The sequence below is a fragment of the Phalacrocorax carbo genome, chromosome 3 (genome assembly GCF_963921805.1).
Source record: "Phalacrocorax carbo chromosome 3, bPhaCar2.1, whole genome shotgun sequence".
Classification (NCBI taxonomy): Eukaryota; Metazoa; Chordata; class Aves; order Suliformes; family Phalacrocoracidae; genus Phalacrocorax; species Phalacrocorax carbo.
In genome coordinates this window covers 46,205,626-46,227,910 of record NC_087515.1, presented here as the reverse complement: position 1 = coordinate 46,227,910, position 22,285 = coordinate 46,205,626, and the positions used below count along the sequence as shown (strand labels likewise).

The window sequence follows — 22,285 nt, the reverse complement described above, 5'->3', positions numbered from 1 at the left end:
AATTGCAGTATTATCTCCCCTCCTACTTCATTTTTAGGCTTCACTTCTCACAGCTCTCCTGTACAGAGTGTGAAATGAGTGTTTAAATACTATCAGATAGGGTCAATAAACTCCCTGTGTGCTTTTTTTTTTAAAAAAAAATCTTCAAATGATGCCACAGAATCAGCTAAAATTGCTTAGTAGACTTATTGCGACAGAAATCCTAGTGCTGTGGTGCAAAAGGCTCCCCCCCCGGCATCTCCTGGGATAGAGGCATCCGTCTTCCTAAATAACACAAAATAAATCCCTTCCCATATTAATTTTAAGAATAACTGTAGGAAAGGTAGTTGTTCCTGCTGATCTTAATAGGCAATGCTTGTGATCTATTTAATGATTCTGCCCTATGTTGCTTTATTAAAATATGTGATTTCTGCTGCAGCAGAGCTTGAAAATTAATGCTAAATTGAAACTAGTTATCTCACTGGAAACCTACCTCTCATCCTCCTCCCACCCCCTCCATCCTTTTACCATCCCCTATCCCTCTTGCCCTAAGTTATGGTGCATTTTACTTTGCCTTTGCTGAATTTCCCTCCCTGGCTTTTGATACAAGGAGCCAAATTCATCCCTGCTGGTATCCAATGGACTGAAGTTCTTCTCAGAGGCATTACTGGGCTGAATCCAAACCCAGCCAGCATTTTGCAGTGCTGGTGGCTTAGTCAAAACAACTGTTTATAATTTCTCTTTTGCTTCCCTTATCTCCCGTTAATATGAATTATTGATAAGTACTAGTATTGCTGTCTTGAAAATCATACTTCATTTCAAAACCATGTATCAGGCAAGCTGTCTGACTGAAAATTTCTTCTTAACTTTCTATGTGTGCTAGGAAGTTGCAAAGCACAATGCGTGCACACAGACACAGCCTGGATTTCAGATCAAGGCTCACCCTGGGATTTCTTTTGCCATCTGCAGTGCATACCTAACTGAAGTGCTGGGTATTATTAACCCATGCATGAGCTGGCCAGAAAAGGTTTGCTTTCCTAAACTGCCATTTATGATGCTGTATGTGTTTCCTAATTAGGCTGCTGTTCCAGATCCCTCACCTGGAGGGGAGGAGGGTGTGTGTGCTGTCTGCACAATGTTAATCTTACGCTGTTAGCTGTATTTACAGTCCCTAATCCTGACAGGTTCTCTCCTTCCCTGCAGTTTTCACATGCACAGCTCATTAGGAACTCTAATGCAGCAGGGAGCCCCTCTTGCCAGAGAATTCCTCTGCCATATATTTAGCAAACTTTTGACTGCTTCCTTCCAAATGAGACTGAAGGACATATTTTCGTAGGAGAGGGTGAGAATCGCAAAGCACGATCTGCAGTCACGTTTTTCTGTGGGGAACTACAGAGCAGGGGAGGAGGAATCACCCGCGGTTCTCTCTCCTTCTCCCCCGCGCCTTCCCTCTCCTCCTCTTCCCTCCCCCCCCATACAACCATAACACGAGATGAACATGCTCCAAAATCCAGCTGCATAACCTTCCCTCTCTTCCAGTTTTCTCTTCCGTGGCAAAAGGGGGGGAAGAAAAAAATGATGAGAGTAGAATTATCACTAATGTGGGACTGATGTTTTGCCTCTGTGTCTTCCACAGACTTTTTAGAAAAGCCTGTTCGCATGGTGTCAGAGCTATACATAGCCAGTGCTCGTTTATTGCTCAGGAGAGAGGCTCAGACAGGGAAGAGGGAGGCATTGCAGCTCGTCTGTAGGTCTGGATGGTTCCATAAATGAACGCACAAAGGCTTGTGGAATGAAAAGGAAGGGGTGATTGAGGTTACGAAAGTAAGTGTCGCACTTCAGGTGCATTCCCCATCCTTCATTAAAATCCCCATTAAAAGACACCTTGTATAGAAATACAGCATTTTGTATGAAATTAAAGGATTCCCTCCCCATTAGAAGTCACACTAGACACAGCTCCATTTGCTCCAAATTAGGTGCGTTCTGAATGAACATTTTAATTAATCCATGATAAATAAGCCAGGATCCTTCCTGGAGCAGAACTATCGTTTTCCTCCTCAGCAGCAGTGGGATGTACTCGCTCTGCTGTGTATGTACACGTACGTGCCTGGGCTTTTACGTGTTTCTAATTTCTCTCTTTTATTTTTGAACCGGGCCCTCAAATGATCAGTTACAACACACGTCCTTAACCATGGATTTCCTTGTGTTTGGCTGCTCTTACTTAGCGGGGGGGGGGAGAGGGGAAATAATCAGATTAACACACCCGAACCCCTGGCAGGATGCTCTGAAAGATAAAAAGAAGGAGAGAAGGAAGAATTCACACATAAAAATAGAAGCCCACGTAGATAGGCCATATATGGAGTACCGGGGACTTCAGAGGGATACCCTCTTCGGACCACCCCTTTGGCGGAGGAAATAGCTGCTGCCGGAGGGGGCCCCTTCCCTTCCCTCCCCGGGCGGTTCACCCGCGGCCGCGCTCAGAGCCCGGCCCCGGCCCGCTGGCGCTGCGCCCCGCTCCGCTCCGCTCCCCTCCGCGGGATGCGGCGGCGGGGCGGCCCTGACAGCAGCGCGCCGTGCGGTGCGGCGGCGATGACTCAAGCCCGCCCAGCCCGCTCTGCCCCCCTCCCCCTCCAGCCCCCCCAACCCCCCACCGGGGAGGGCTATTAAAAGCTGCTGACGTAGGAGCGGACGGCCATCTTTGATGAGGGCACGGCTCCCGGTCCATTGAAGAAGGAGCCTCAGGGAGGTCAGCGGCGGCTGTCCTTGCCTCCCAGCTGCGGCACCGACCCGACGACCCCGCGGCCCGGCGTAGCGCTCCCTAAGCCGAGGTAAGGGTGGGAGACTACCGGGGGGCCCGGCTGCGCAGGGGGGAGGGGGCGGCAGTAATGAAAAGGAAGCGAAAAAAAAGGATCTATTTAAAGAGGGACCTGCTCGGCTTTTTGTCTCCAGCCCCCGGGCTGCCGCGGGGATGGAGGAAGGCAGGGAGAGGGGTGTAACATCGCCAGCTGGAGCCAGGGAAGCGAGATGGGCGCTGCCTGTCCGCCGTGCCGTGTGGCCGGAGGTCGGGGGAGAAGGGAAGCCCGGGGGAGGTCACAGGAGAAGACCAGCGCCGTTCCGCCTGGAGCGGGAGAGAAAGGGGTCTGGGGTCGTTGTGCCGCGCTTGGCCGAAGCGCGGTGCTGCCTCCCGGGGCACTGCGGCGCCCTTCCCCGCGCCGCGCCGCGCCGGGCTGCGGCGGCGCTTCAGCACCGCGGAGAGCGCCGCGGCGCTGCCCTGCGCCGGCAGCGTGGTAAGGCCGGCCACCCCGCCGAGGCGGGCGTGCTGCAGCGCCCTGCGGCTCCCCCGCTACCCCTCCCGGGCTGCCCTCCCCGGCCAGACCTATCATGGCGCACGGGAAGCGCCGTCCCTCGGTTGGAAAGTGCTCGCTGGTTCCAGGATAAGGAGCTTCGGTAGAAACAGTTGTTGTGGTACGGGGTGCCCCAGCAGCTCGGAATGCGAAGAGGAAGAAATTAAAAATAAAAATAAAAGGCGGGGTGAGGGTAAATAGTTTCAGTTCCTAAAATTAATCGGCGTTTAGCACTTTGCCCACTCTGCCCGCCCTTTGGCGGGTGGGGAAGTATTTGTTTAAGGGAAGCGGGGGGTTACGCAACGCCCACCCCGCGGGGTCCCCCCGGGGCCGGGCATTGCCTGTGAGAACCAGAGGCAGCTCCCTGGGGGCTTCCCCGCGGAGGCTCCGCGCTTCCGAGCAGCGCCGCTGCCCCTCCGGCATCTGGTGCACAGCGTGCCGCGGGCTCCGGTGCCTCTGTCCGCCCGGCGTGGTGGGTTGGGGGCTTCCCAACCCGTGAGGTTGGAGGGCGGGGAGGGGGGGTGCTGACCTCTGTCCTCCGCGGCCGCGCTGCGGTGCGGTGTGGAGCCCGCCGCCTTATGTAACGTGCTGCCCGGGCTGTCCCATCACGGCCGGACTGGCGCAGGGGGGCCACGCCTGGCCCCGGCTTCCCCATCCCTGGCTGTCCTACCCCGGTCATCCTTTCCACTCCCTGGCACCCCAATCTCTCCAAACCCCTCGGTGCGCCTCATTGCTGGTGAAGTTGGTAACTTCACTGCATTCTGCGGGGCAAATAAACAAGGGGAGAAGGGGGGATCGGGCTGCGCGTCCAGCCACTGCGCTGCGTAGCTGCGTCAAACCAGGGCCGCGGGATCTGCCAGAATTACGTGCTTGGCTTGAATAATTGCTACTGGTTTCGTTCCCAGCTGAAATGGGGGGGCGGGGGGACTGGTCTCCACCGCAGCCCGGCGGTGGTGGAGCAACCCCCCAACCCATACCCAGCTGCTGCCAGCCCTGGCTGCAGCATCTGCAAGGACGTGCCGGTCCCACACCCCCACCCCGTCCTAGCTCTGGGCATGGAACAATTCTCCCATCGACTGTGGCAACACGAGGATGGTGTGGGGCAGCCATACCTGTGGGTGGCAAGGGAAGGGATGGGGCCATCTGGGAGATGTCTCCTCCAGGGGGTGCAGCTGGGGAAGTGACACTCTCTCCTGGACCCCAGTCTACCTGCATGTCCCTGCATTATGGACAAAGATGCCAGTCTAGGAAAAAGCAGCAGTCGTTTTCCATTGCTTCTGTGTAGTGCAGAAGGGGTCAGCCAGGAGGTGACTGCTAAAGAGTTTGATACCTAGGATGAGTGCCAAAAAGACAACAGGGGTGACCAAACCAAAGGTGCAAGCAGGCCTGATTTGCAAAAGCAAGAGCTTGAGGCTGCCTCTGAAGTCGAGGAGTTGCAGAAACTCAGCATGTTACAAAACAAAATGCAGCTAAATAGCAACCCCCAAATAAATACAGCTTAACTTACTTTCTACAACTAACTAGAAAATTAGAGTGGCTTTTCCAAGAGCACTGAGGACCAGGCTCTGCGTCCACTGAACTCATGGAGGCAGTGAAAGAAAGAACAGCAGAATCCAGTCAGTACCACACCCTCAAAATACATCTAATGAGATGCAGCTCTACTTTGCAGATTTATTGCACTGGAGGTGGGAGCTGCTTTTCAGGTCAACAGAAAGCTTCTCATTTGTCTCTATGCTTTAGGTATGGCAACAAATAGCAAGATTAAAGTGCTAAGGCAAATAAAACATGGTCTCTACCTAATGCTTGCGCTGCTTTTACTGAGCAAGGTGACAAAACAAAATACTCTCCTGTCAGTATGAACAACTTCAGCAATATTTATGCCTGTGTCACAAGGATACAGCTTCTGCATATGTAGCAACCCCTCGGGAAAAATGGAAAGTAATGGCACAGTGTAGGGCTCACTTTGTTAATTATTTCTTCTCTCAGGAGCACAGGGAAGCCTAGGAAGAGAAGAAACTGGTTTGCCTTTGCCTTGGCTTGCCACACAACTACTCTTTTTCTGGTATTTTTTCCCAAATCTCTGTTGTAACTCTTTATAATATAAGCACAGTACTTTCATCTGTATGTATTTGTACACAGACACATACTTATTTCAGAGTTTTCTAGGGTTATGAGCTAGGTAAATCCACAACAAACTAGACTGACTTTGCAGCCTTCCTTGGGAAGAGTGCACTTTTCTATCTGTGAAGTTTCATCCACCACTGCCAAAGCAGTCACATTTGGGCTGTGAGGGTGCCAGGCAATCTGTAACAATAGATTTGTTCCAGCATTTTAGAGTGTCTAACAGAGAGAAGAATAATGCATTGCTTGGGAGCTGCAGCAGGATTCAGACCTCGGGCAGATCACAATTACCTCTAGGAAGCTGGACTTTGGAGCGGGCACCAGGGTTCACGTATCTACTCTGGGAAGTGCTGGATATAGTTTGTCAAGGCCATCAGATGTCAAAGAATAGTTAATTTCTTTTTAGCTCTTTTTTTTTTTTTTTTGAGCCTTAAATTATATCTTTGCACTTAGCTTCAAAAAACTCTGGCTTTCCTCCCTACTGACCTTGCAGATTTAGCTTGCTGCATCACATTGAAATGAGCGCTTCTCCAAAACACAGAAGTTATATTCCTAGTTCTTGTCCATCACCCCTTTGTTACTCCCTCCACAAACACTCCCACCAGCAAAATCTGCCTTTCCTCAGATCATAGTTTTCAATATGCTGTCCCACATCCCACCAAATTTTCTCAGCCTTTCCTTCCCACTAGGCACAAAGGCAAGTCTATGGCTGACGTTGTGAGACTCAAAAGTGGGCTTTGAATGGCCTAGAGGAAGTATTTGAGCCACTTGCCTAGTTATTTTGGAAGGAAATGTAGCTTTGCCTTTACATCTTTCATTGTGTTCACTTGCTATCTCATCACTTACCTCATCTGCATGCTCACCTACAATCCTCTTTTGACTACTGCTAAAGCGCACAGTGATGAAAGAAATACAAACTTGGGCAAAGCATTAGGACCCTGATGTGAAGGGAGGTGAGTGTGGACTTCTGATTTTGATTATTCCAATGACTCCAATCCAAAGTAATTTGAAATCAAGGAAAATACTTCCACTGGTGAGGTAGACTTTGCATGAGGCTCTGAAAAGCTCACCAGCCAGACTGCGTGCTGCCAGAGGTGAATGCAGGGTATGAAAAGCTTTCCATTCCCAGCAGTGGTTGCATATTGACCAGCCCTACAGTCTGAGAGGAAACCCTGCACATCATTTTGTGGGACTTGTAATGAAGAGAACATTTAGCAGCTTAGGTTTTTCAAAGGGCAACAAGTGCTGCATACATGTGCCCTCTGAAATATACTGTTATGCTGTAATTCTAGAGAATTCAAGCATTGCATTATAACTTTTTCCTTTTTTTTTTTTTTTTTAGTAATGAGAGATAAGGTATCTTATCTTAACCACTAGAGAAAGGTGATTTCTAATACAAGCACAGGGAGAAGAAGAAGGAAATACTAAGTAATTAATCATGGCTGTTCCTGGCCTTTGAAAGCTGAAAGTGAACAACGCTGACCAATCTGTGTTTTGTCTGGCTATTTAAAAGAAAAAGACCTTTTGATTTTGTTTTAAGAGCTAACAATGCTCCATTTCACTTTTTAAATGGGATTTATTATTGGGCCACATTGTCAATTGGTATGAATTAGCATAACTGAGTGCTGTGCTACACTGCAGGCTGATGAGCTCCCAAGCTAGGGCTCATTGTTCATATTTTAAAACAGATATGAGTATGCTTGCTTAAGGAGCAGGTTTTATTGTCAACTGAAATAACTTGAAATGCCATCCCCCCCAAACCCTATTTTTACCAGCCTGGTTTCGTTGTCACAGATTCTCACAGACAAGGTTCATGCAGTTAGTCTGCCTCAGAAATTTGTGACAGTAGGCAATGATGAAGCTGCAGAGGAGGAATACTGCACGTTATGGCTGTATTTCCTGTTGGGTTCTGCTGCGCTCTGCTGGTACGTAACACCAGCAGAACTTTTTATGTGGTGTAAAACCCAGGGCACAGCTGAGTTTTAATTAGAGGCGTATTTGTGTGCAGAAAAAGTCAGAACCGCATAAATGGATGTGGAACAAAATGAAATCTGCACTTCTAGGTGCAGCTTGATTTCACAGACTGCACTTCCTAGAAGTAGCCATTCATTTTTGTTCCAAACTGGGAAGTATTGGGAAGTTTTCCTGCATTTCCAGTAAATACACAGGAAAATTATGCTTCTTCCACCAAGTTTTTTAAGGCAATATTTTTAATATTTGGCTACTCAGACATATTTTTGGTAGAGTAGAAGTATAAAAGAACAAAGACAAAACAGAAAGAGGGGAACTGCTCTACATTTTTACTATAATTATAGTTTTCCGTGTACTTTTAATATGACAAAGTTATTGTGCCAGAGTTTACTTGTAGAACCCATGAGCGAAATGATAGTTATCATAGCCTGTGTTGGTGCTAACAACTAAGATTTAAATCCTAGACATTACAAAAGGATGCTTCATGTGGGTGATGTTTGAAATTAATGCAAGATTTGCTATTTCTTATTCAAAACCTACCAACTGAGAGATGCATATACAAAGGCCCTGCAGAGTGGTTGGTAGGGCTCGTTTGTAATTTTACATTGATTGCTTCCATCTCTCACATTTTCTCAGTATCATACCCTTACTAAAAATCCCAGGCAGCAAGTCTCCAAAGGCTTTCACAGTCACTAGCCTGTCAAAGAGACTAGAAGACTAGAGTGGAGTGGGTTGAAAACTAAAGGCTCCGATTACATCAGAGTTATGGTGTTTGTCATGATGTATTTATTTGTTATAATTGCTCCCCACCCAAAGGAGAGGAATTGTGTTTCTGGGTTGCAATACAGTTGTACAATAAAGTACTTTTTTTTTTTAAATAAACCAGTTATTTGGAAGATGTGCCAACTGTTCCTTTGATTCCTTCCCCTGTCCTGGAAATTATAGCTCACAGTGGAACTGTGCAGATGGCAGTTCATTGATCTGCCCTATAGAGGTAAATATATTTCTTCCAGCTACTCTAAAACATGTCATGAAACAAAGTATACTTCTTCAGAAGAGCTGATCTGTCAAAATAGTGTTACCATTCACTGATTTTTTTTTTAAACAGGAACAGAAGTCTTCCATGCATATTTAAGCACCTTTTAAAAGAAAAGGTACTAAAATTAGCTTCACCATGCTTTAGATGCAAATTCAAGTTTTATTTCTCCCCTGCACGTTAGTATTTTTTGGTTCAGTCTATTCCTCATTCTCATCGTTAGACACCTCACCATTCACCTCAAAAGGATTTAGACAAACTTGCATTTCTGTAGGCATCAGGGAATTGCTGTTTGATTCAGCCCAGTGCTGCTCCTGCATGTATGCACACGCGGACACACCCCTCTCTGAGCTCGGGGTTGCCTGTGCTGAGCAGCACTGACCCTGTAGGTGACTGACATTGTTAGGAGAGAAATTTCTGTTCTTTATTTATTAGGCACAGACTTCTCTTAGGAATAATATGTTCTTGCAGAAAGATGTAAGAAAGCTATTGCAGTTTATTGGACTAGAGATGTTCAGTAACAGTCAGTGTAGCTTCAGATATCGTGGTTTAGTGATTTAAGCACAGGGGCTGCACCTAGAATATCTGCATTCAGGTGCAAGAATCACACACTAAATATAATCTCTGTCAAGTGCCTCAATTACCTCCATCTATAGAAAAAATTAATTAGATTAAAACAACTTTTATTTGTGTTCCTCAGCTTCAGATGCAGGACAAGTATCCCATACTTTTGGAAAGATATTTTTATGTATGTTAGGGCATAGGAGTCTCCACTGCCTGGGGTCGGTGAGCTAAAACTTGATACCCCTGAAATGCAACATCCTCCCAACATAGGTGATTATCATTTACTTGGTATTCAAGGGGGTGTTACACATGATTGTCACCTTCGGGTTTGTAAAAGGCTTGGCTGGAAAGTGCCATATAAACCCAGATTATTAGTTCTGCATTCACGATAGCAAGAGAAGGAAGCAAACTCAGACCAGAAGATAGATGAAACATTCACGTATTTGATCATGCTCTCATGGCCAGGCATAACACAAGGAGTTTGCCAGAACTGTGTGTTTTGCCAGAGCTGCAGTAAGCTGCAGGGGGAGGGTGGGATTGAGCCCTCTCTCTTCAACAGCAGCAGTTCCAAAGGGATAACATGACAGCTGAATATACAACCCAGATACGTTTTGTGAATATTTGAGTATTTCAGCCAAACATTTGCTTTGCCGGAGACTATTCACCCAAGTGACACTCAAGTATGTGAAAAGCCCTCAAGAAACCAACTAAGGTATGTGAACCCAATTAAATTGGAATTCACCGCTGACTTCTAACAGCCATTCTCCCCAGAGAAGCATTTGTTTTATTTGCTCAGCTGTACGGAGACGTATCAGTTACCTAGCCTTTTGAAGGATTTCCTACAGGTTTTTTGCCATTAAAAACATGTTCTTGGAATATGGTACCCGTTTTTGCAATTCCTAAAAATATGTGTCTTTTATTGTACCAACAAGAGGAGCAACAGTCTGGAAGGCCAACAGCAGCAAAGGGTTTTAAGATGGCGCTTGATGAATTCATGAAGGGGATTATCTGACGTAGCTGTTGGTGCTTACAAGAGACTAGACTTGATAAGGCAGCAAGTCTCTGCAAGGCTGATTTTCCTAAGAGGTTTTTCTTATTTAAAAAAAGAAAAGAGAGGAGAAAAAAAAAGACCTGGATTGCTCTCTGCTGTGCTGGAGGCCTGTCAGTTTAGTTCATTTTTAGAGATGAGCACGTCAAGAAAGAGACAGTGGAAAAAACCCTCAAGGCACCAGGAATGCACTAAGTATAATCAAAAATGCTCTAGACCACTTCTGTAATGCAACACTAGGGCCATCTGCAGGCCTCAAATTTTCAATATTAGCAAGGCATTTTTAAATCATTGCATCATCTCGTCCCTTTTTAACTGTTGCAAATGGTACAATATAGCTGCTCCTGGTGCAACTTCTAGGCTCTGAAGGTAATTTTCTAAGCCTGGTAAACAAGAACTGGTGTGCATTTCTAACAGGTTCACAAGTAAGAGTGCAAGAGAGCTGCAGACATCACAAAAAATGGACTTAGCTACTGTAGCGCCCCAAGCAGCATGGTACCTAACAGCCCCATTCAGGACAGGTGTCTCAGTGTGCTGGTATGGACAGAGAAGGCATTACGGCTATCCAGAGCACAAAGGGACAAATGGGGAAAGAGTAGGAAGACAGGAACACAGTGCATGTGGAGATGAAGAGCTAACTCATAGCTCCTGGCTACATAAGCACGCTCAGCTACAGGGACCCCAGTGCTTCCCTCCCTTTGACTGGTTCAATGAGTAAGAGGCCAGAAGATGTTACCCATCAGTGAGCTGAACCCCCTATAAAACAGAATATCACACAGGCTATGGGACTTCTCCATATTAACTGCTTCTCCTGCAGTACAATTATCCAGCCTTGATTTCAAAAATTGTCCATGGTGGAGAATGTGGCAGTATATGGGTTTTAATTGAACAGTGAAATCCAATAAATTTTTCATTGTGGATACAACCATTTATCTGCAAAATTATTAAACTGCTACTTAGATTGACAAGCAGCTCTGCTGCCCTCCTACTATGATTTTCCCATGGTTACTCCTATTCTTTTATGGAGTAACACTTGCTTTCCTCATTAACATTCATATTCTTGAGAGCTCCGTTCTTTCCTAGTCAGGATCCCGTTATCTTTCTGTCCCTTCCTGAACCCCAGAAAGCGTTTTCTTGCATTTAGGAGATTACACACAAAGCCTTTAAAAGATTCCCCAGTCTGGCAAGAGAAGAGATAAAACACTGGTCCAACGGCTGGGACATACTCCGTCATGCTGGAGATTAGACCTTCAAGCACAGAATGTGAGACTTCAGAGCTGATTACAGATTTCAGTTTCTTTACCTTCTTTTTGTGCTCTAGCCTGTTTTCACAGTGACATTTCCAAGAAATATGTTGTACACTCAACTGTTCCCCATACAAGGAGCTCTTCCATTCATGCCTGCAGTCAGAATCTATTTCTCAAAACAATCTACCTCCTGTATAAAGTCAGAGATCCTTCAAAATTTAACCAGGTTTCCCACTATTGTCAAACATGGTAGGCCAAATCCTGGGCTTAGAAGAGTTACTTGTATCTTAAACAAATAATGATCTGCTGTACCAATAAGGCTGAAGAAGGCTGAAGAGAATAAAAAAGAGAAGGAAATAACTAGGGGAATGAAAAAAAAACCACCACAAAACCTGAACACAAAAAAAGACAAAAGCCAGGCAGACTCACATAAAACAAAGGACAGGGTGGACTTTTTGATTAATTCTCTTTCTTCCTGGTCTTTCCCTATCAGCACACTAACGACAATTACCTAGACTTAAAAAGTAGACTTTAATACTCAGGTTTTTGGTAGGAGCATCTTAAAAGCACCCTGAAGTGTTAGGTTATAAAACATTCTCACTCTTGGTGTCCAGTCTGCATCCCTTTGGCAGATACAACCATCTGTTCAATCTTTGCATCTTAAAATGCAGAGGGGGCGCAGAGGTGCACCCTTATTCCTAACCTCATGAAGAGTTTGGATTAGTCTAACTTCTACTTCTTTCACTAAGAGAAGAAAAATGAGAGCCGTTGGTGGGCACGGACCCTAAAGGACATCTTTGCAAACCACTGCTGCAGACTGAGAAAGTGAAGCTATGACCAGCAGGCAGCGCGTCTCAAGCTCACACCCCAGTGTTTGCCTTTACCTTAAACTTTTCTGCTGGCTGCTTTCTTCAAGTGCCAATCTTTCTGGCACCAGATCTCTTAGCAAGAAAGCCAGGCCAATGATGAAGCAAAGCTACCTTAGCTCATTAATAATCCCAAATCTGACTGATTCTTGAGTCAAGCTCTCCGCACTGCCAGCTGTGGGCAAAGATGGGGTTGGGGGAAGACCTGGCTGCATGGTCTCCTCCTCTTCCTCCTGTGTCCTGCAGACCCAAGGGAGTGAAGCAGAGGGGTGGCATACACATGCAGGCCTGCAACTTGGCGTGACATCTAGGAGCAGCACAGACACATCACAACGTTGTTTTGTGCAGGCAATACATGTTTTTCATGCATTCAAACTATCCTACTCTTAAGGGTTGCAGCAAGATAATAGAAAAGGGGGAAATTAAGAACCAGCCGGAGTTTAGCCACAATGGTGTTTTATAAATGATATACAGACACCAAGACACCAGGATGGCAGTATTTGTGAGACCTGTTCCTTGGTAGTTAGTGTTTCAGAGACAAATAGCTGAGCAAAATGTTAATGACTGATATCTATTCACTGTGGTATTTGAGACGCACACTTGCTCTGCAGCACTTACATTGAAAATAAAAGCAAACCAGTGTTTGTGATATCAGAAGGTAGAGCCCAGACATTTTCCTTTTAGCCAGAAAGCCTAAAAAAGGCACTCTTTTCAAGTGTGTTAGAAATAGAAGCCTGTTTTAGAAGAGGCATGAAGTTATCAGTGCAAATTAATAGTGCCAGATGGGGGGGTTAAATTACTGCCTCACAGATGAAGACATGAAACAGAATGAAAGTGGTAGACTATAAAAAGGGTATCACCAGAAGTGATGAGATCCCACTGCAAGGTGGGATTTGCGAACACCGTGCTTGTGCTTGTAAGCAGTTGCTCAGATGAATGGTTTTATGGGCCAGAGCGAGGGAGAGAAAGGAAAAAAGTCACAGCCATTTTGAAGATCATGTCTCATAGTTTACTGCTTTGCTCAGGACAAGCTGCCCAGCAGCACAAGGTACCATTAAATATCATAGAGATTTATCATCTGGACTGGCACACAGCCACCAGGTATGGGGAGCTCACCAGAGCAGTCAAATAAATGTGGCTGTGTGTTGGGTTAGCGTGGCAATATTTTGGTACTGGTAGGGCTACCAAGGTGGCTTCTGTGAGAAGCTGCTAGAAGCTTCCCCCATGCCTGACAGAGCCAGTGCCAGCTGGCTTCAAAACGGACCTGCCACTAGCGCGACTGAGCCCATCAATGATGGTGGTAGTGCCTCTGGGATAACATATTTAAGAAAGGGGGAAAAAAACCCCTGTGCAACAGCAACTGCAGCTGGGGAGAGGACTAAGAATATGTGAGAGGAACAGCCCTGCAGACACCAAGGTCAGTGAAGAAGGAGGGGGAGGAGGTGCTCCAGGCACCAGAGCAGAGGTTCCCCTGCAGCCCATGGTGAAGACCATGGTGAGTCAGGCTGTCCCCCTGCAGCCCATGGAGGTTCACAGTGAAGCAGATATCCACCTGCAGCCAGTGGAGGACCCCACGCTGGAGCAGGTGGATGCCCAAAGCAGGCTGTGGCCCCGTGGGGAGCCCGTGCTGAAGCAGGCTCCTGGCAGGACCTGTGGCCCATGGAGAGAGGAGCCCATGCTGGAGCAGCTTTGCTGGCAGGACTTGTGACCCTGTGTGGGACCCATCTAGAGCAGTCTGTTCCTGAAGGACTACACCCCATGAAAGAGACCGACGCTGGAGCAGTTCATGAAGAACTGCAGCCCGTGGGAGGACTCACATTGGAGAAGTTTGTGGAGGACTGTCTCCTGTGGGAGGGACCCCACGCTGGAGCAGGGGAGGAGTGTGAGGAGTCCTCTCCCTGAGGAGGATGGAGCAGCAGAGACAAGGTGTGATGAAGTGACTGCAACCCCCATTCCCCATCCTCTTGCACTGCTGGCAGGGAGAGGTAGAGAAATTGAGAGTGAAGTTGAGCCTGGGAAGAAGGGAGTAATGTGTTTTAAGATTTTTATTTATTTCTCATTACCCTACTCTGATTTGATTGGTAATAAATGAAACTAATTTCCCAAGTCGAGTCTGTTTTGCCCATGATGGTATTGGTGGGTCATTTTTCTCTCTCCTTATCTTGACCCATGAGCCTTTCATTATATTTTCTCTCCTCTGCCCAGCTGAGGGGAGTGATAGAGCAGCTTTGGTGGGCACCTGGCATCCAGCCAGGGTCAACCCACCACAGACTGTTGAGCTGGAACAGCACTAACTGTGTTGGTTTCCAGAGCAACAGGGGGCTTCATCAGAAAAATTCCAGGTCTAAGGGTGTTGTTACTGAAAAAAACCACCAGTTTTTACATTAAGAAAGTAATTCTGTAATAGAGTTATTTGTCAAAACATTTTAGTTTAGTTTCACTTGGGTAAGAAGAATGTTTCCTCCTATCTCATCCCCGCTTTTAATGGGTAAAGAGAAAGTTAAAAAACCCTTTCACTAATTATGAATAAGGCAAGGAAAAAATGAGGAAGGATTATAGAAAAATGTTCAAATACCAAGTCCTCAGCAAAAATGAGACATCTCAAAAAAACAAGTAAGAACATTTTTGCAAAGTCTTTTAGACCAGCACTTGGACTAGGGGTGTCCTGATGTGTAAAGGCCTATAGACATGTACCAGAAACACTTGTGCTGACTGTTAGCAACAGGATGGCTAAGAATCTGCCATGGGCAGGTCCTACTAGCCAGAGATAACCCCTCTCCATCTGACATACCATGCCAGTAATAGGACATCCTACAGAGCTGAAATAACCAGGATAGGAGAAAGGGAAGTTGTTCCAGTGGCAGGATCCTTCCTGTTTCAACTGAGTATTTAGTCCCAGATGCTTAGCTAGGGTAAATCAGTACAGTACCATTGCAACGAGAAAAGCAAACCTGATGGGCACCATGTGGAGATCCTAACAACAACTGACTTAAAAACACACTTTAAGAGGAAGAGGAAGGTCTTTTTGGCAGTAATTAAGCACTTTTTAACTCTCTAGACACAATAACAAAGAAGCCTATTCAAAAGGCAAATGTTTTAAGTGCAAACACTTTAATAATGCATAGCTGCATTACGGAGAAGACAAGCTGTGGAGCTGCTCCTCCTTTCCAAGGGAAGCGCAGCATGCAACTGGAGCACACAGTGCAACAGAGTCTCAGGAAGCATTGAACGTCATTCCTTATGAGCCCTAAGAAAACAGGGGCCACACTTGTGGTCTTCTGCATGCCACAAAGAACCAACAGCACAACCCCTGCCACCTAAATCTCAGAGTTAATAATAATTTAATTCACTGACTGAGCAACTAGGCAGAAATTTACATATATACAAACATACAGTGGTTTATACAAGGCAGGAACATAGCCTATTCTATAAAGCCCTTAACCAGTTAAGTGTAATAGGAATTTTGCTATGAATCATCATATGTCTGAAGGAGAAGTTGTCAAGTCCTCTTTCCATCATGGCAAAGCAGAACTGAATCACCCCTACTGAATCAGTTTTTTAAGTCCAAAGCAGGGGCAAGGCTGAGAAAAGTGGCTCATCAGCACCGCAGTAATCACATGGCTGAGGTACTTTCAAGGTATGACTCAGTTGAAGACTCAAGAGAACAATTTGCAGCAAATCAATTATATAGTGAATTCACCATCATTTTTCTGTGTTTTGGGAATGCTCACCACAAATTTTGATTTTTTTCTTGACTTCCTCTTCAACTGAAGTGAATCGATGAATCTTTTCTGAGAAAATAATTTCTAGATTGTCAGACTGCTCACTGCACACATTTGAAGCTCCACCTGTGCTGGATTCCTTCCATTTTGTACTGAGGGCTGTCTGCTTGTTTACTGAGTGTGCAAGGGCTACAGATGTCAGTAGAGTGAAAAGCTTGGGTTTCAAATCCAGAATTTGTTCTCTATGAATATTCTTAATTAAGCAGTTCAAAAAGTGATGCATTGGCAAGCACTAGTCCCAGTAATTTTGTCCACAGATTTTTGATATGAATCTTAACAGACATGTAAAATAACATTAATTTGAGGCACCAGGAGGATGCTGTTAAAAATGCAGAATTGCAGCTGGATGTACATTGTTCGCATTTCCTGAGCTGTGCTATCATGTTCACCTCTGCAGAAATAGCAACTGTCACTAGCAATGGTCACAAGAAACAGCAGTCCCCAGAGAATCACACTGAGCAAAGAAGAATATCTAGGACAGTGATTTAGCTCATCTGGATTATAACGTTCCTCACAGATACTTTAACGTTGTTAAAAGGCTTCGTAAAGGAAAATGACAGGCTATTCAGGTCTGTCATGAGTAAAACAGAGGAACAAATAGCAATTGTGGGAAGGCTAATATAATATGATGCAGTTATATGAAAAATTCTAAGCAAGTTGCTGGGAATGCTGAAAGAAGAGCATTCAACCTGAATTTTAGAAAATCCCTTTCTCTGCTCCCATATGTTGAATTCGAGGAAGAGCCATGAAACTGGCTTTAAACTAGTGAGGCGTAAAAAGTTTTTGTTGCCTTGGTGACAGTCTCATTTTCACAAACTCATGCCCAATGGTCACTCTGAGATGGGACATGGTACACAAGACACATGACATGAAAAAGACGTACATCTCAAACCAGAGGTGGATTACCTGACCTAAGATAGAGACGTGATCCACTATTTAAAATTTCTTAACAGACATGCCAGGACCCACCTCTCTTCAAAGGGAGAGAAGATGTGTGCATGTCAACTTGTAAGGGTCAGCAGCAATCTGGCATTCTTTGAGCAAATTATACACACTGCAGGACTGCCAAATACAGATGGACCAACGGGAAATGTCCAGATGTAACTGTAGATGTCATAGGCAATTAAGCCATTCACTTGTGCTTCTGATTCAAGAAGTTGCATTTCTAGGTCAGACGACAGCTTAGTTGGCCATTACTGCAAACACCTCTGACTTTTCTTGAAATTTTCTGCCTAGAACTCACAGAAAAAGCAAAGGAGAAGTACCATTTTTATGGGAAGCACATTGTAAAACCACATGAAGAATTAACTTTATAGAGGTTAACAACAAACTAAGGAAGTAAGTTGTTAAAGGATGAGATTCCCCTAGTACTCAATAAAAAAAGAAAAATTGAACAAAAGAGTTGCAACTATTTGTTGTCACTGTGAAAACCAATGTTGCCAGGTTCGCATATGTAAAATCATAAATATTTGTTCTAGTAGATACAATTATTATTGTTTGTGATGAATTAGATCTTTGAGTAAACTATCAGTAAAGTTTATTCATCTATATGTTGCTCTGTCCTGTTGAATTATTTCGCAGTATAAGTTTAACTATGGGTCACTGAAAGACAAATTTTTTGCTTAATAAATCAGACCAGCAAAGAATATAGAACTTTTGTTTAATCAATGAAATTAATTTATTTCAGAATTCAACAACCTGACTCTGTATAAATGTCTCCATTACTGCTTAAACTACTTAATATTTCTCACATGAGGACATTTCAATTATATGGTAAAATCTGAAAGCTCAGAATGTGAAATATTGGGGGAAATTCAGTATTTTAAATACGACATTTAATTCCTTTTCTACCTATTCCAACACTGAAGAGAACAGTACTTCCCTCCAGAAGTAACATAACCCATTGCATTGATTTTAGCAGCTGGTTAACCAGCATGGGTACAGAATGTGTGGTAAAGTAGTCAGATCCCTAGGCAGTGAAAATGGACCTCTGATTTGCTAGTGGAAAGAAAAGGGATCATTTTTGTCAAAGCTTTGAAAATGATAAGATTAATTTTTAGAAATAAATATTTGCACTTTTTGCATTTTCTGCAGCTTCCATTTATGTAAGAAATGAAGAGTTTTAATCTTCTTAGTATGCTTTTTGATCATTATTTCATTAGTTTATAATATCAGTATATTGCACGTTTCTAATGAAATGGCAAACTTTTTTCTGTTTCATTGCTTACTTCTGTCTGTCTATGGGTCTGGCATGAGTCTAGTTTAACTCCTGCCAAAGAGTCTATACTGATGAATGACGTTTGTACTGTTGTTTAATCCAAAACCCCCTAAAGCATTTAGACTGATTATAGACTTCAGAGCCAAAAAATACTCATATGCAATCAGAACTGGAGAGAGAAGGGGACAAAGTTTTGTTCCTTGTGCTCTGGAGATGTTAAAAAAGCTTTTGTAGCCTCATAAATTTGGCGACAGAAATATAGTGAAAGTGGGAAATATTTACATCTCATTTTTGGATGAGGTGAAGCAGATGAAGACTGGGCTTCCCATGGCTGAGCCATTTCTGGAGATGATGCATCAGATGTCTGGGATAATATGGAAGCTGCGGTTGGCAGCCTCTAAAGCAGGTTCCTGTCTCTTCTGGAAATAGCATTAAGCATAAAATATGTGGCCTTGAAACTTATATTGTCTGGAATAGCTTGTGCTGTGCCGTGTTTCAGAAAGAAGGATCTTTTTTAAAAAAACAAATAGCTGGAGAAATCATATTTTAATACTGGTGACCTACTGACTCCTGTGCTTTACTTGTATCACAGCATACACTTGTAATTGATCCCTTATGGTGCCTGCTCAGGTTAGGCTCTCATGGGACAACAGCTGGAAAAGCTTAGCACAGTTCTCCTTTCCCTGGCTTTCCACAGGTTCCGTGCCTCTTCTGCTTGTGGGCCTTGGGGTGTCTTAAAAGAAAACAAGCTAATAGGCACTGCTATTCTGTGGTGACCCTGGATGGGGCTACCAAGGATCTGAAGCTACCTATCAGTCAGGGAATATTGCAAAGGCACTTGCTTGGGAGGAGATTTTTGGAATGCCTGAAAAGCTAATATTCTGTGATCCTCTTCTGTCTAGCTTTTGGGCTGATCATGCTTAGAGATTGTCTTTACCCCAGGAGTGGGTAACTACTGAGAGCCAGAGCACAGGTATCCACTTTCATGCCTGGGTCTCTGTGAGCAGTTGTTCATGCCATGAACTTCTGGGAGTTTACTCACAGGCCTTTAGTGGGTGGCTGATACTGCTCCTTAGTGCTTATGGTCTTTATGTCTGGAAGAGCTAAAGCAGTAAATCCTAGTGGTCAGACCTCTACACCAAGGTAGGGGGAAGGGGAAAGTATGCTTAATAACTCATTGCTTTTCCTTTTAAATGGGTATAAGTGACATGATACTAGTTTTGGATTTTGTTCTGGATTTGGTAACGTCTTGGGCAGGGACCCTTAAAGGTTCCGTTAACAAGTTAATGTGCTGACTCAGGAGGCAGACTGCATTGACAGGCCACCTTCATATCTTACCATTACTATGGTAATTACTGTTACCATCCACTAACTAAGGGCAAGTGTTAATCAGCAGTGGAATGAAGGAGCCTTCTCAGCAGCCCAAACGTGGCACATCTTACCTAGACAAGCTTCACTGGCTCAATGACATTAATTTGCTCCTGACCTAATGCTCCCAATGCCTCTGTTCAAAGTGTTTATTAATTCTATGAACGAGCTTTCATATGAACTTTCTTGTTGCACTGAGACACAGTGAGGTGAAGATATGTGGCTTCTATTCTGTTCTCCCTATCTGTGCCATAAAACAGCACTGTTGTGCCTGTATTATTCATGAGCTTGTGTTAAGCTTAGCTTAAGGCCTATTCAAATGTCCTGGAAATACAACAGCCTCATTAAGTTTTGGGGTAGATTTTTGTTTCTTGTTCCTGTTTTAAGTCAGAGGAGGTTTGAAGCGTCAAGGCTTGCCAAAGAACTAGGATTCTTACGTCACATGAAGTTTCACTAGCCTGGCTCAATCACATAAAATAACTAGGAGAAATTGCCTAGTGGATGACCACTCCTGACATTAATCACCTTCTGATCTGACTGATGGGTTGGTCTGGTTTTTTTCCATCTCAGGGAATTTTACACGTTCCTCAGGAGAAGATGGCACAGGTTATTATGGGGACAGGTGACTGCATTGAGTGGACTCATAGGAAGTGCCACATTTCAGTAGCAGAGAACTTTCTTTTACCAAAGGGGAATATTACTTGATATTGATAAATGGGAAATCTCTGCTTTCAAATAATGATTATTAAATATGAATAAATATTGATTTTTTCATTATTAATAAATATATATACTTGGACAAGGTAATCAATATGAGCTACTATGACATTAGCCTTATGAACTAGAATTTGCTACCACTGGGTTCATAAGGAAGACTTCATTGCTTCAGTAGAAGTGAGACGAACTCCTCTGAGAAAAATTGTGCAGGAGTTTCTTTCTCACCTTAGCCTGACAGGGAGAAGGATCTTTATAGTGTTTCATCAAAAAGAAAGTAAACTGTTCCAGGCTCTTAGGCCAAGTCATCAGAAAAGACAGATTTTAAATCCTTCCCTCAATGAACCCAGCGATAGTTTAGTTCACCCAGCCCAAGGCACTTCACTACTTTCCAGCAGTGAAGAAAAAGAGGCATGCAGAGCCCTTCCTCACAAGCTGGCATTTTTTACTTAAATACAGAATTAATCTAAAATTAATTTTCCACATTTGCCAGTTTCAGACACAGCCACAGTTATTTCCATACACCAGGACAAAGTTTTAAATCATGGTCTGTATTTTTCGGTTGCCTGAAATTCAGAATGAAGCTAAGTTTGCTTCACAGACTGCTGCCAGCTGTCTACTGGGCATTGATGATGGTTCATGTTCATCCAGGGCCTGTCTGAAGTTTCAGACAGCAATTATTCTCAACATCTAATGAAACCTGGGAAAGTAATTAGCCTTTTTTGTAACTCTGCTCTCCCGCATTACTTAACCTGGATTCAAGGCAGCCTTATGGCAAGGAATGGGGAATGTAGGGAAAAGGGAAGGAAATAAATAATTTGTCAGCTTGTCATTGTGCCTCCATTCACTTGGGGTTTGAACAAAAGCAGGACAGAGCACGAAGCCCTGCTAGCAGCTACGGGGCTTTGTCTGCCTGAGGGGAAGGAGGCTGCTGAACCTGACTCCTCTCCTTGCCTCAGGGACATGAGCTTGGGGCATTCCCTGCCCATTGAGGCCATCTGGTTCTGCAGGGCTCCAGCGCCAGATCCTGCAGCAGACTGCGCATGCTGCAGCAACTGACAGCAAATCCCTGAGGCAGAAGGCTTCATTGCATCAAATATTAAAAGGGATACTGCATTATGCCCTCCCTGCTTTACTCGTGGCTCAAATTTAACTCCCAGGAAACCTCCTTCTCAGCTTCTTCAGTGCAACCTTGGTAGCAGCACTTGCATCACAGTCACTCACTGCAGAGACTGCAGTGCCCTCTGGTTTGCAGGAACCAGGGGATGTTGCTGAGGGCAGGGAGGTGACTCCTTGGGAGAGAAGGATCTGGCTGTGAGTGGTGGAAGAGGAGGAAAGGCATCCCACTGCTGATGGGACTGCTCCAGAGCAGAATAGCCCAGTGAGGACAGGCAGGTGCTGCAGAATACATGAAGGCTTATGACAGGTTTGCATTACATCCCTCTGAGGAGGGCACTCCTTTTTCTCTGGCAGCCACACAGTTCCAAGAGTGTAATAAACTCCCAAAATGGATTATTTTTCTTTAAAAATAGAGCATGCCCCTCCCACAAGCTCTTAAATAAATCCCTTGCCCCTGCTGTCTTCAGCTCAAGGTCGCCTGGACGTGCAGCTCTTTCACTAGTGCATAGGTATTTCACCACATGAGGGAGGAGACCAGAGAGTCTGAGGCAGACCTGAGAGTCTGTGGTCTGAGACCACAGATGTGCTTGGTGTCTTTGCCCATTGCACATCATATCTGGGCTAAGCCTGGGACATTTCAGACAACAGTTGGGCCATCAGTCACTGGTGTCTGTGCTCACAGGGGCTGAAATACAGTTACATAGCTCTTTTAAGCCATTAAGTGATTTAAGTGACATAAATATTCCCTTTTTTTCCGTAACAATGGCTTTTTTTTTTTTTCATTTGTTTGAACAAGGGGCTTTTACAGTATCAGATGGGTCCAGGCTACATGTCTTTGAGATGTGCTCTTTAGATGCATTTTCAGAGGTTAAGAGGGTAACTTCATTTAAAGCTGTGCTCTTCAATTT

The 22,285-nt window shown here is 44.7% G+C and overlaps 1 protein-coding gene across 2 annotated transcripts in view; it reads left to right on the top strand.

Moving 5' to 3' along the window:
* Window positions 1-2,645: 2,645 nt before the first annotated feature.
* Window positions 2,646-22,285, top strand: part of SNAP25 (synaptosome associated protein 25) — a 68,160-nt gene continuing 48,520 nt past the window's right edge. Inside the window, exon 1 of one of the 2 annotated variants that reach the window (XM_064446784.1) lies at window positions 2,646-2,807. The gene's annotated coding sequence lies outside the window, so the exon portion shown is untranslated. The remainder of the gene's footprint in view (window positions 2,808-22,285) is intronic. The other variant, XM_064446783.1, reaches the window with a different exon arrangement.